General features: G+C 45.1%; 1 protein-coding gene across 1 annotated transcript in view; it reads left to right on the top strand.

The window, feature by feature from the left end:
• The window catches only part of SPATS2L (spermatogenesis associated serine rich 2 like), an 86492-nt gene that overhangs the window by 54027 nt on the left and 20312 nt on the right, over positions 1-12153 (top strand). The window lies entirely within an intron of this gene.

Below are 12153 nucleotides of genomic sequence, written 5' to 3'. Positions count from 1 at the left end.
GTAAAAAGTCACATCAGGAACTAACATGAAACAGCTGGTTTCTTTCCTATATGATTGGCCCCTACCACAACTGGAAAATATTCATCCTTTTGAATCATAGCTGCCAGGTTTAATTGCTTTGTGTGCAAACTAGTCTAGCTTCTCACCACAAATCTGTGTGTGTGCATGGCCAAGTTGATGTTGACGGCTTTAAATGAGCAATAAAACATTAAATTCAGAAAACATTGAGGAAGGAGAGTAATACTTGATAGTTTTTCCATATGCTGGGGGAGAAAGGATTCCAAAATAGAGCTGTAAAAATTGCTAGGTGCTATTGTCAATTTAACATCTAATTAAAAGCACTCCTAAAGAAAACAGAAGATGGTAACAAGCCAGAGGGTTAGGGTGTGTGCTGGGGTAATGGGGGCCGGAGGGGATAATATTTTTAGGCTGCTTTGCTTTCAAAAAGGAGAGGGACATCGGTCAAAGCATGCCTTCTGTAAAAAAGGGGGCCAGAAGTGTTCCTGGACCCGGTCGGTGTTTATTTTCTCTTGAAGCAGTGCCAGGAAATTGGAAGTGGGTCAGGAGTTTCCCAGCTCCCCCGACCCGAAGCCCTCCCCAACCTCCCCTTTCTCTGCCGACTTACCCTCCATCTTGGAGTTTCCTCCCTTCCAGCAAAGGCAGGTGAGCCTCCTACTGCCCCCTACAGGCTAGGGGCTCCCCACCGTGACCCCACTCACTACGCCATAGGACCTTGTAGCAGACTCCCTGTATCCTTTTCCTTTCCTTCCTTTTAACGACTGAAACGCGTTTTCATGTAACTGGTAACCTCATCCTTTTGATGACCATGTGTCATCCGTCCCAAAGTGACAGATTTGCATGTAAACCAAAGTTGACAGTCTGTTGAGACTCTCCACCAGCCAAAAGAATAACTCTAAAAGTGAGAATTGCAGGCTGAAGAAAAAGCAATTTTTTTTTTTTTCGGTACGTGGTCCTCTCACTGTTGCGGCCTCTCTCGTTGCGGAGCACAGGCTCCAGACGCGCAGGCTTAGCGGCCATGACTCACGGGCCCAGCCGCTCCGCGGCATGTGGGATTTTCCCGGACCGGGGCACGAACCCGTGTGCTGGAGTCCACAGGCTGACTCTCAACAACTGCGCCACCAGGGAAGCCCAGAAAAAGCACTTTTGAGATAAGTATATCTTCTTCTGCATCCCTCAAATCCCACTCCAGAGGAGGGCTCTTTATCTGCTACTAAAGCCCTGTTGGTATCCAAGCAGAATCACACACAGACCACCAGATATCATTGCTGTGACATTTTAAATATTGTGTCTTTTTCTGGAATATAAACTCGAGAAGGCCTCCCAAAGAAGAAATTGTCAGTGGGGCTCTTGCATTTCAGAACAAGCCAAGCAGCAATCTGTCCCATATTCCCACTTTACTGCTCCTTGGGTACCCAAATAATATCAAATTCTTGGAGCGTGCAACCTTGGAACTACTTCAGTTTGAGTCCAAGTAAGACCATTTTTCTTCACTTTTGCAGATTTATCACATAGCAGGATTCTTTCTTTGTTGGTTGTTTCCTCCCTCCCCCCAAAATTCCCTAAACTTTTAGCTGTATTTTTTTTTTTTAATACCTGGCTTTCCATACGATGCTAAAAGCCTGGTTTTTCTGTGTTCTTTGGGTTTTTTGTTTGTTCTCTTTATAAGTAACTGAACATTGACTGAAAGATGATGTCTGTAAATGAATATGTACTTCTCTCCATACCAAAGTGTATGTGTCTGCACTGTAATTACACACTCTCAGAGCTCTGTGGTCATCCTTTGCCTCTCTACCACCCGGAGAGATGCTGATTTCACTGGGCATAAGTGAACCCAGAAAGAGGGTTTTTTTGTTTTTAAAGAACCCCAGGTGATTCTCTTGTGCATCTGTGGTTGAAAACCATGGACTGAGAATCCTGCAGAGGAGGTGATATGTCTGGGGCTAGAGCAGTGTTTTCAGCCAGATGAATTTGCCCCCCAGGAGACAGTTGGCATGTCTGGACATATTTGGGGTTATCACAGCTGTGGAGAGGTCGTGCTACCGGCATATAGTAGGCAGAGGCCAGGATGCCATTCCTTATCCTCGTATGCACGGGACAGCATCCCCCGCTCCACCACCACCCCCAGCAAAGAATGATCTGGTCCAAGGTATCGGTAAGGCTGAGAAAGCCTGGGTGAGAGGAGAGGGAGAGGAAGGTTGCACAGCCCTTCTGCGAGGTCTGCTGTACCTCCCTTTGCAACGCACCTGAGTGCCTCTCTGCCCGTCCCCCAGCCGCCTTCCTACCCACCACTGCAGACCCGAGGGGGGAGATTTCCTTCACATGCCCAGATCAGGCACGTACCCCAGAACACAGCCATAGTGTCTTCTCTTTCCACATCAGTGCAGTCGCGAGATATTTTCCCCATACTTCCTGAAACATAAACCTTCTAGCTACACATTTTAAAGGTCAAATTACATTTTTGTTTCCTTAAGACAAGCAAAAACAATTACACTGAAGTGTAGAAAATTGAGGGCTTTGCTTCTTTGTCTATTTTTCATTATGGAATGCAAGTCAGTCCTTAGGAGAAAATGGAACAATTAAGAACTGAAGGCTGTAGCTGGTGACGGGCCATCACTTTCATTCACCATTCTGTCTCTACCTGAGTCTTTTCTCTCATTTTGCAATAAAACCAAATATTACAGTGGGGACTGGGATCAGGATGAAGATCTGAGGCATGTGAAGATAAATACAGTAGGGAATTGTTCCATTAAGTGTCTCTTTGGGGGATTATTATTTTCCTCGGGCTTTCTTCAAGCAGCAATACTACTTGGTGTTCCTGGCTATACATGGTATATATCCATCTACTCTGATGCCAGTGACATCTTCAGGTGTGCCTACCCTTGTGCTATTTAAATTGAATGACAACAGAAGGTTTTTGTTTTTGATTTTGTTTTGGCTGTACTGTGCCACTTGCAGGATCTTAGTTCCCCGACCAGAGATAGAACCCGGGCCCCCTGCAGTGGAAGTGTGGAGTCCTAACCACTGGACCGCCAGGGAATTCCCAACAGAAGGTCTTTTTGCAATCTTATGGTGCGGTAGTGGTTGGGCAAATACTTGTTGACCATTGAATTACCCTCTCATAATTAGGAGAATATTGAAATTATGACAGTCTGTCTACTCTGATAGGTAAGTACCGGGAAAATATGCATTAGGTGAAACAGGTCCTAGAATCAGATCTGTGTCGCAGAATAGGTGCTGTGAAAACAAGCAAACGGGGTTTTTGAGTTCAGTCACGTGTAGGGTGTGGGTGTAAGCATGAGTGATGAGTTGGGCCTCCTTTGTAAAACCACGTGGCTGAAACAGCAAGCATTCTGAGCATGCCCACGAGCATCGAGTGTCTGGAGCAGTGTGTTGGCCAGTAATAAAGTGATGCTTTTCTCTGTGCCGTTCAACAAGGGATGTTACCACCAGTAGGAGAGCTGACGTCAGGAACCTTTGCAGCCACTTAGTATTGTCATGTGATAACTTCACCAGGACTTCGGTTCCCTATTCCCACGTTGTATCAACAACGTGTTAAATGATTGCTAGATTTTGCCAGCTCCTTAGCCTATACACGAGACACAGGCAAAATCAAGAGTCTAACATTACACTTTTTTATGGTTTTTAAAAGAAATTTAATACAAGGTCTCTACGTCCTTCTGCTCTGGAAAGGAATACATACTTCCCATTGATCAAAACCTATTGCAAACAAAACTTTCTGACTAATCTCTTTTCTTCTCAACAGATGGTTTTTCTAAGTGCCCACCTGCTAGTGACTTGTACTGTACAGTAGAAATTAAACAAACCCATTCCTTCTCCCAACACCCAATATTGGAGATTATACCAGCATATTAAAAGAACACACATTATTTAGATGAACATACACCTGCAAAGGATCAAGAGACAATAATAGAAGAGGCTAATAAATATAGTTATGCCTCAAGAGAGCCATATGTATGAGTTTTTGTCCCTGTCCTAGCCGACAAACTGCCCCAAATGGCTCTTTTTTCTTACTCTGCACCAGTCCAATAAACAGAAATCAGCTCCAGGAGCCATTCTGAAATCATGAAAAGGGTAAATACCTTATGCCAGGGAGGAACTCAAGGTCCCTGTGACTTTGGGTCTATGGCAAGTCCCAATGATACAGGGCATTTCATATCTTGCCTTTTTTGTGACTATGTGTCATTCTAAATAGGGGTAGCTCGCTCTTTGGAGGTGAAAGCTTCTCTTTTCCTATTCTCTTTCCTCCCCAAGGTTTTTCTCTGCATTAGATGTTTCCCCAGGGCCACTGCAAGGACCTAGTGAATCAGTCGACATGAAGGAAAAGCAGGCTGATAAATACAGAAAGTACAGAACTGGCCTTTTCAATTTGGTGTAGTCCCCAGGAAACTAGCATAAATAGCGCCTTGTATTAATAGCTTTTCTGAGCTCCATGTGTGATTACCTCTATACGTCATGTCAGTGCTACACTTAGCCTTGGGAGACAGCTTTCCTTCACTGTAGCCTTCTTGCAGAGTACTAAACCCACAAGAAGAGCTGGAGGATAAGAAGTTGATTCTGACTTCAGCTTGAAATCTGAAAAGATTGCTGAATCTTTTCAGCAAATGAAGGCTACCCGTCAAACCAGCTTTGTAACATGCTCCTGAATAGGAATTGTTAGCTTTCATCATAGAACAGAAATATAAAAAGGAATTAACCAAATTGTTCTAACTACACAATCCCAGAAGGAAAGTATGTATCATTTGTGTGTGTGTTTTGAATTTATACAGTATAATCCATTTTCACTGAGCAAAAAAGACAAATTTGTTCCTATACATTAGTAGAAATATAAATACATTATAGTTTGAAAAGTGGAATATCCTAGATCACAATTTCAGAATGGATCTTGGAGCTTATTTCTATTTATTAGACTAGTACAGAGTGAGATTCTGTAGTCTCTTAGAGTGAGACCAAGGAGAAATTTTGGGCAATTTGTCAGCTAGGACAGCAACAAATCATACAAAAACTGTACCTGAAGCCAGTATAACAGAATAGCCAATTCCATATATGTATGTTACATTATCCTTCTAGTGATGGTGACCTTTGATTCTTAGTAGGCCATATTCGAACAAAAGTGACATTTTCCAAGGTTTATTAACAACATAATTAAGAGGTGTGGGGTGTAGACTTAGACAGAATAGGGTTTAAACCTCATCTCCACGTGTTCTAGCTCTGAATATGGTTGAGTTTCTTAACTTCTACTCAGCTACAAAACAGGTGTACGGCTGTCACTTTCTGGGGGTTTTGTGAAGATTCATGGACAAGATATGCACTTCTCAGATTATTCTGGAAAATCTCTGGCCTGGCCCATGATCAAAGTTCAATCTAGGCTGGTTCTCTTCTCTTCCAGATAAGCATTTAGTAAATGTCTTTCCCTCTCTACCAAGACACTGGGAGGAAGTTAATCTGTTCCACCTTTCTGTTTATTTAGTTATGCAGTAGATGCCAGCTGTAAGATATGGTATTTCATCACAGCTTTTTACTGTTGACTGCCTGATGAAGAGAGAAGTAAGGCAAAGGGACCCCTGATTCTGAATGGCCACAGTTGTCACCACATCAGCCCTCTTTCCCCTTTCCCGTCTTGCCATGCCTTCTCTCTCCCCTCCCTTCCCCTCTCTTCATTCATCCACCCAACAGAGCCCAGGAGCTAGTGGGTGAAGACAGAAACAAGTGTGTAATGCACGATGGCAAATACTGCAATGGAGCTGGGAGTGGAGGAGGGGAAATCAACACTGGCTGGCTGGTTAGGGAAGGGTGCACCTCAGAGGTGACATTTGAGCTGGTCTTTGAAGGGAGACTAGGAATTTATCAGCCTGAGACAGGAGAAAGGATTCCATGCAGAAGAAACAACACAAGGAACCAGAAATAAGAGAGACCACAGCGTGCTCTAGGAGGAGTGCGTTCCCTGGGTCTCACTCCATCAATAAATGAATTTTGAGCACATCCCTCTCAAACCAGAAAATTTATTTATAAATCATATATGTGTGCTGTGGTTAATCTGTATACTAAAGATTAGGAAAGTCTACCTTTTAGAATAAAAAGTAAGTACAGGCTTCCCTGGTGGCGCAGTGGTTGAGAGTCCGCCTGCCGATGCAGGGGACGCGGGCTCGTGCCCCGGTCCGGGAAGATCCCACATGCCGCGGAGCGCCTGGGCCCGTGAGCCATGGTCGCTGAGCCCGCACGTCCCGAGCCTGTGCTCCGCAACGGGAGAGGCCACAACAGTGAGAGGCCCACATACTGCAAAAAAAAAAAAAAGTAAGTACATGGGACTTCCCTGGTGGTCCAGTGATTAAGGCTCCACGCTCCCAATGCAGGGGGCACGGGTTTGATCCCTAGTCGGGGAACTAAGATCCCCCATGCCGCATGGCGCAGCCAAAAGAAAAAAAACATAAGTCCATGCAGTTTACTGTTTTCTTTGTTGCCCCCGTTTGGGAGGCCACTGGCTAGGTCAGGTCCTAAAGAGGAAGGGTAGCAAGTGAGCCTGGAGGTGCTGGCTGACGAGAGCCTTTTGGCCCAAACCAAGAAGTCCACATTCTCTCCCCTCCCCTCTTCACAGGACAGCTAAGGAAGTCAGGAGACCCCAGGAGGCCAGAGCCGTGGAGGCTAAGCCTGGCTGCCTTGGGTTGGAAGTGGGCCGGCATTTCTGTGAATTTTTGTGCCACATCAGTCTCCTCTAGTCTCTGTTCCTGAGTTATTCAGGTTCAGTCACCGTGATGGCTTCTGCATAGATGCCTCCCATCACCCAAAATTGGAGGGAAAGGCAACAGTGTTCAGAGTGGTTGGCTCTATTTTGGGTATGAAACAAAGAGAGATTGTGCCTTGTTTTATTTTGAAATTTGGTTTATTTTATCCTGCTTTCTACATTCCCCAGTTTTTTTCATGAGCATGTAAAATGAAGTAAATGGAGAAGAATGTTACTGCCTTCATTGGTACCCTTGTGCTATAACAACACCCACAGATAGAAGTTTGCTTTCTTTTCTTTATATGTAGTTTGGTTGTTTTTTATTTTTTAAAAAAGAGATGGTGGTAAGTCATATCACTTTTATAGCTATAGAAACTGACATACAGGTTAGTTACTTTCCCTCAATAGTGATCTCCATGGAAAGAAACAAAACTGAAAAGTAATCAGCAAAGATAAGAAATTACATTATTAAGCCAAATATATGTAAAATTCTAAATAGAGGTATACAAGGAATACAGATTTTTCAGGTGAACGTGTGATGTTGTGGGAGTTGTAGAATTTGCAGGATTTTGTAACTCTGATGTCATTTTTTAAATTCCAAGAAGGAAAAGGAATCCCTGTCTGTGTTTGTTTGTTTTTTCAATCAACTGTGTCATCTGTGAGGAACTCCAGGAATTTACAAGCGTTGGGAGTTAGTCCTTATGCTACATTTGTTCGTGTGTCATTCCAGAAGCACACCTCGGACAGTGTGATGACATATTCATTAACTGTAATTTAAATCATTGTCAAATTCCAATATAAAATATGCAGACTAAGAGATATTAACATTAACAAGTTATATTACCTCTGACTAAAGAAATAGAAAGAAAATGGGCTCAACCTGATTGGCTGATTGAGTGCACTGGCCACATTCACTGGCAGCCAGAGGGGTGTAACTCTGCTGTATGTGTCAACAGTGATTCATGCTTAGAGGACACTCTGTTACCCTGAGAGTCATGATTACTAGGCAGCTTCAAAGAGTTGTGTCCCAACCCCAGCTGACAGGCTGTAGACATGTATGTTGGGTTTTATATGTTTAGCACATAACGCTGTGGAATTCAAGAAATCTTTAGATCAATTTGTCAATCACTGCTGCACTCAGAAAAAGAATTCCAATTACAAGAAGAACGCAGGTTGTTGTGAAACCGAAATGCAAAAGTGTACAGAGTAGAAGGTAATGGACCCAGGAATCCCAACAAAAAACATAAATACATGAGCATAGCCAGCTACTTGATAATGAGCCTGAGATAAATTGGCAAGTGGAGTTGGGTAGGAGAGACATTTCTGGGGTAGACTTGGGAGGACTTGATCACGTGGGAAGTGAAGGAAGGGGCGTCGTGGAAACTGGTGAGTAGTGAGATCAGTAACCAGCAGACGGGTGCAGGAGTGGGGACAGGATGGACGTGCAGGGGAGGAAGAATATTTTCCCTCTACCCTTCTGGGTTCTTGGCTGAGACCCTGTAATAAAAGACAGGTTAACAAGAGAGAAACAAACAGAAGTTTATTAACATGTATGCCTCGTGTACACATGGGAGAGACCCAGGGAAAACTGAAGGTGGCCTGGAATTCAGGATTAAATGCCATCTTCATAGGGAAAGGGGAGTGGGGGTGTAGGCCTCTGAGGGGAGAGTAAATGACTTTTAGGAAAGATGAATGGGTCCTTAGAAGAGCAGGTGGAGGTGTGATAGCCTGTGACACAGTCTGCTGAGTGTGGTGTCAGGTCTAGTCTTCTCTCCTTTGATGGGCGAGAGTCGGCATCCTCCCTGGTTGGTGGAACTTCTGGAGAAGGAATTTATGACAACTGAGTTCCTTTTAGACAATCTGTCTTTAAGCAGAAAAGGGGAGTTTGGAGAAAGCCTGTCCCTGCATTTGCTGTTTTTCACGTGCCCACAGCTCACCATGATCAATATACCAAAGTGCCATATTTGGGGTGGCATATTCTGCTATCCTTCAGGAAGCAGAACAGAGAAAGGAGGAACAGGGAATGGACAGCCATGCAAGAGCCTGGGCACCATTTGTGGGCACCTGTCATGTTAGTGCTGCCTGTCCTTCTGACCCTAAGAATAGAGAACCATACACAGTCTTGATGTATTTCTGCCTGTCACGCCAGGGATGCCTTTGTTGACAGCAACAATAGTTGAGAAATGGGTGGGCCGAAACCCCTGACTAGTTTTGCCCTGGGCCCAAGAATTCCTGGTAATACTTGGGAGATTGGACTAGACATGGTACCCATGGTAACAGTAGAGTAGACCCTAAGTATATAAAGACCTGGTGGGCCCAGTCCTCTCAGCCAGGGCAAGGGACGTAGATGCCTAAACTCCTGGGAAGTACAGGTGGCCTCTTCCATCAGTACCAGCTCCCAGCTCAGGATCCACATAGCGGCCCCTGGGTGCTACTAGGCTGCCAGGCGCTCAGCAGGCATTCCTCCCGTGGTCACAGTTCTTACTCCTGATGCAGCAGGTAAGGAACAGGGCCCACAGTGGGGGGAAATGTTTGTACATTACCCTCTCTCTTTAGTGAAAGAAATAGAAATTCTTTAAACAGGAAGTCTGGCTTTACAGCTTATCCCTCCTTCGCATGCTTTAAACTGTCTGTTACGGGCCAGGAGGGCTGAAACATCCCCTTAGCATTCGGTAGGATCCTTCCTCCCCAGCAATCTCCACATTCTCTTTCTCTCTAACGGGCCGGCGGTCTGGAGGCTCTGCCCCGTGATCATCCTGCCAGCAAGCGTGGGGCTCTGTCTGCTTCCTGAGGCTCTCCACCTGCTTTCTTCTGCTTGGCAACCGAGGAGTTAAGGAAGCTCCGCACCGAAGCACTTCGTCCACCAGAAGGTCCTGAAGCAAACTTGTCTGGGATCAGATAGTCGCAGGCCATTTCTCTCACTATGGCCTCCCTGAGGCCAGCTCAGGAAGATGAAATGTAGCCTAGTTTTAACTCTCTTAACGTCTGACTCTGGCTGCTGTTGCAGATTGATCTCGTTCAACTCCTATTGAAATCCTACTTTCATTCCTCAGTATCCGCCAGAAGCTTCTGCCCTCCAGCTTCTCACCCACTGACAGTCCTGTGGCCGCTCCCCATCACGGCATCTTTATTTATGAAGCACACCAGACTCGACGTGGCTCCTTCGAGCTGCCAAATGAAGCCGTTTTGTCTCTCAGTATCTTGTCTCCACATTTAAAGAAGAGTCTTTCACAGAGCAGAAAATGATAAATCTATTCCTGCTAAAGTGCCTTTCTGTTTCTTTTTATTATTGTTATTATTAGTCCTCTATAGAAAGGAATCAAGACAGTGGAAACATTTTTATAAAATGACACTTTATCTCTGTGATTAACAATATAATAAACCATGAAGGCTCTGCCATGGTCATCTCCCTCTCCTTACACCTTATTGCTTTAATAATAAAAGCTTTTTTATGGCAAGAGAATAAAATTTTACTATCCAGGCAGTTTAGATAAAATGAGAAGATGTGTTTTTGGAAGGATAAAGGGCACATCTGAAACATGTGAGGTCAGCATGGGTTTTATGTGAGCTCAGTTTATGTAGAACACGTTTGATGTGTCTTCAGTCTGGTGCCCTCCTGAGGACTTTATCCAGCCATTTAGAGAACTTTCAGTGGTCAGCGAAAAGCCGATTAAAGAGTTCTGTGTTTCTATCAAGTACGGAGGATCACCGTTGAAAAGCAAAAATGCCCCAAACCTGAATTGCAGAGGATTAGTGGGGGAAAGTACAAATCTCAGTAATTTATTACCATCCCAATTTACAAACAGAATCATTAACTACGTGTCCTGATTCTGAGCCAAACCCTGTGTGGTTTAGTGAATATCGTTGTACTTTTATTCATAAGCTTATGTCTCAAATGATTAGATTCTGTCAGTGACAAAAGTTATATAAATTTTTGCATAAAGATGATGCAAGCACCACAGTGTACCAATTAAGGAGTTTCATTATTGTTATGCCATAGAAAAATAAATATGCTGTCTTCCCTTCCATTCATCACTGTCAAGCAGTTTTTGTCGAGCAGCCCACCATGGTCGAAGACCGTAACATTGAACAGAAGTTTTCTAAAACTCTGTCAGAGCTTCTCTGAAGAAGGGATGATTAAGCAGAGACCTGAAGGAAGACTCAAAGTGAAGGAGATGAAGAAAGGCAGAGCTGTCCTCTAGCAGTGGGAAGGGCACGTGCCAAGGTCCTGTGGTGAGGGGGAATTAGAGCTCATACCTCCTGGGGTGTTGGGAAACTTCAATGAGATCATTCCAGTGAGGCACTGGTGCTCTCCCTGATGGCCTCGCACAGTAAGCACTCAGGAGGGTTAGTTACGAGCAGCTATCATTTTGAGGCTGATTACACAGTGGTATCTCGAAAGCCTGCATGTGACCTTCCTGCTTCTCCAGTAGGAATGGGGACAGTGACACTGCCTGTAATTTTCCTGTGACTCGTCTCCTCCCTCTGTGCCATTCCTCCCTCCTGACCTCCATATCTGCTAACTCCCTACTGGGTTTTGCCCAGCACCCTCCTCTTTTATCCAGCCTGCAGAGTTGTCCTGCGTCAGGCAGCACTTCAGTGCGTATCTCTGTCTTGGGGTCTCTAAGAAGATTCAGTGGGACTTGTAAATGGCACTGAGGAAGTGACTCAGGAAGCTGGGTGTGGCCCCCAGCACTGCGGGCATTTAGAAGGTGTGAGACACAGGGAATTCCCTGGCGGTCCAGTGGTTAGGACTCTGCACTCTCACTGCCGAGGGCAGAGGTTCGATCCTTGGTCGGGGAACTAAGATCTCGCAGGCCCCACGGTGCGGCCCAAAAAGGTGTTAGACACGGCCTTTCATCTTGGACATTCCTTTGGTCTGGCTCTCAGCTTGCTGTGATGCTGGTTCCTCACTGTCTGACAGCCTGCCAGAGGACCGGCCGGCTTCCGCTACTTCATTCTCTTCATCTTCCACATCCTCTTCCCTTAGTATTCCCTTCCACAAGCCTGCTGCCTTGAGAGGAAAAAAAAAAAATCCAGCGAAACTCTGAGGTGCACCTTATTGAGATTCTCATGGGAGGTCCTGGGGCACTGCCTCGAGCTAGCACCTTGATGCTGGTTTGCATCTAGTTCATAGGTTCTGAGCAGGGTCCTGACTCAGCAGAGATCCCTTGGATTGCTTTTATGCATGAGTTTTGAAAGCAATCATACATAGCGGTGCTTGAATTACTAAGATGCTTGAGGACAGTCTTTTGCTGAAATACCCAGAGGAATGGAAGCATGGTTTGTTTGTTTTTTTTGCGGTACGCGGGCCTCTCACTGTTGTGGCCTCTCCCGTTGCGGAGCACAGGCTCTGGATGCGCAGGCTCAGCGGCCATGGCTCACGGGCCCAG

This window comes from Hyperoodon ampullatus (assembly GCF_949752795.1).
Source record: "Hyperoodon ampullatus genome assembly, chromosome: 8".
NCBI lineage: Eukaryota > Metazoa > Chordata > Mammalia > Artiodactyla > Ziphiidae > Hyperoodon > Hyperoodon ampullatus.
This window is presented reverse-complemented; position numbering and strand designations above follow the sequence as displayed.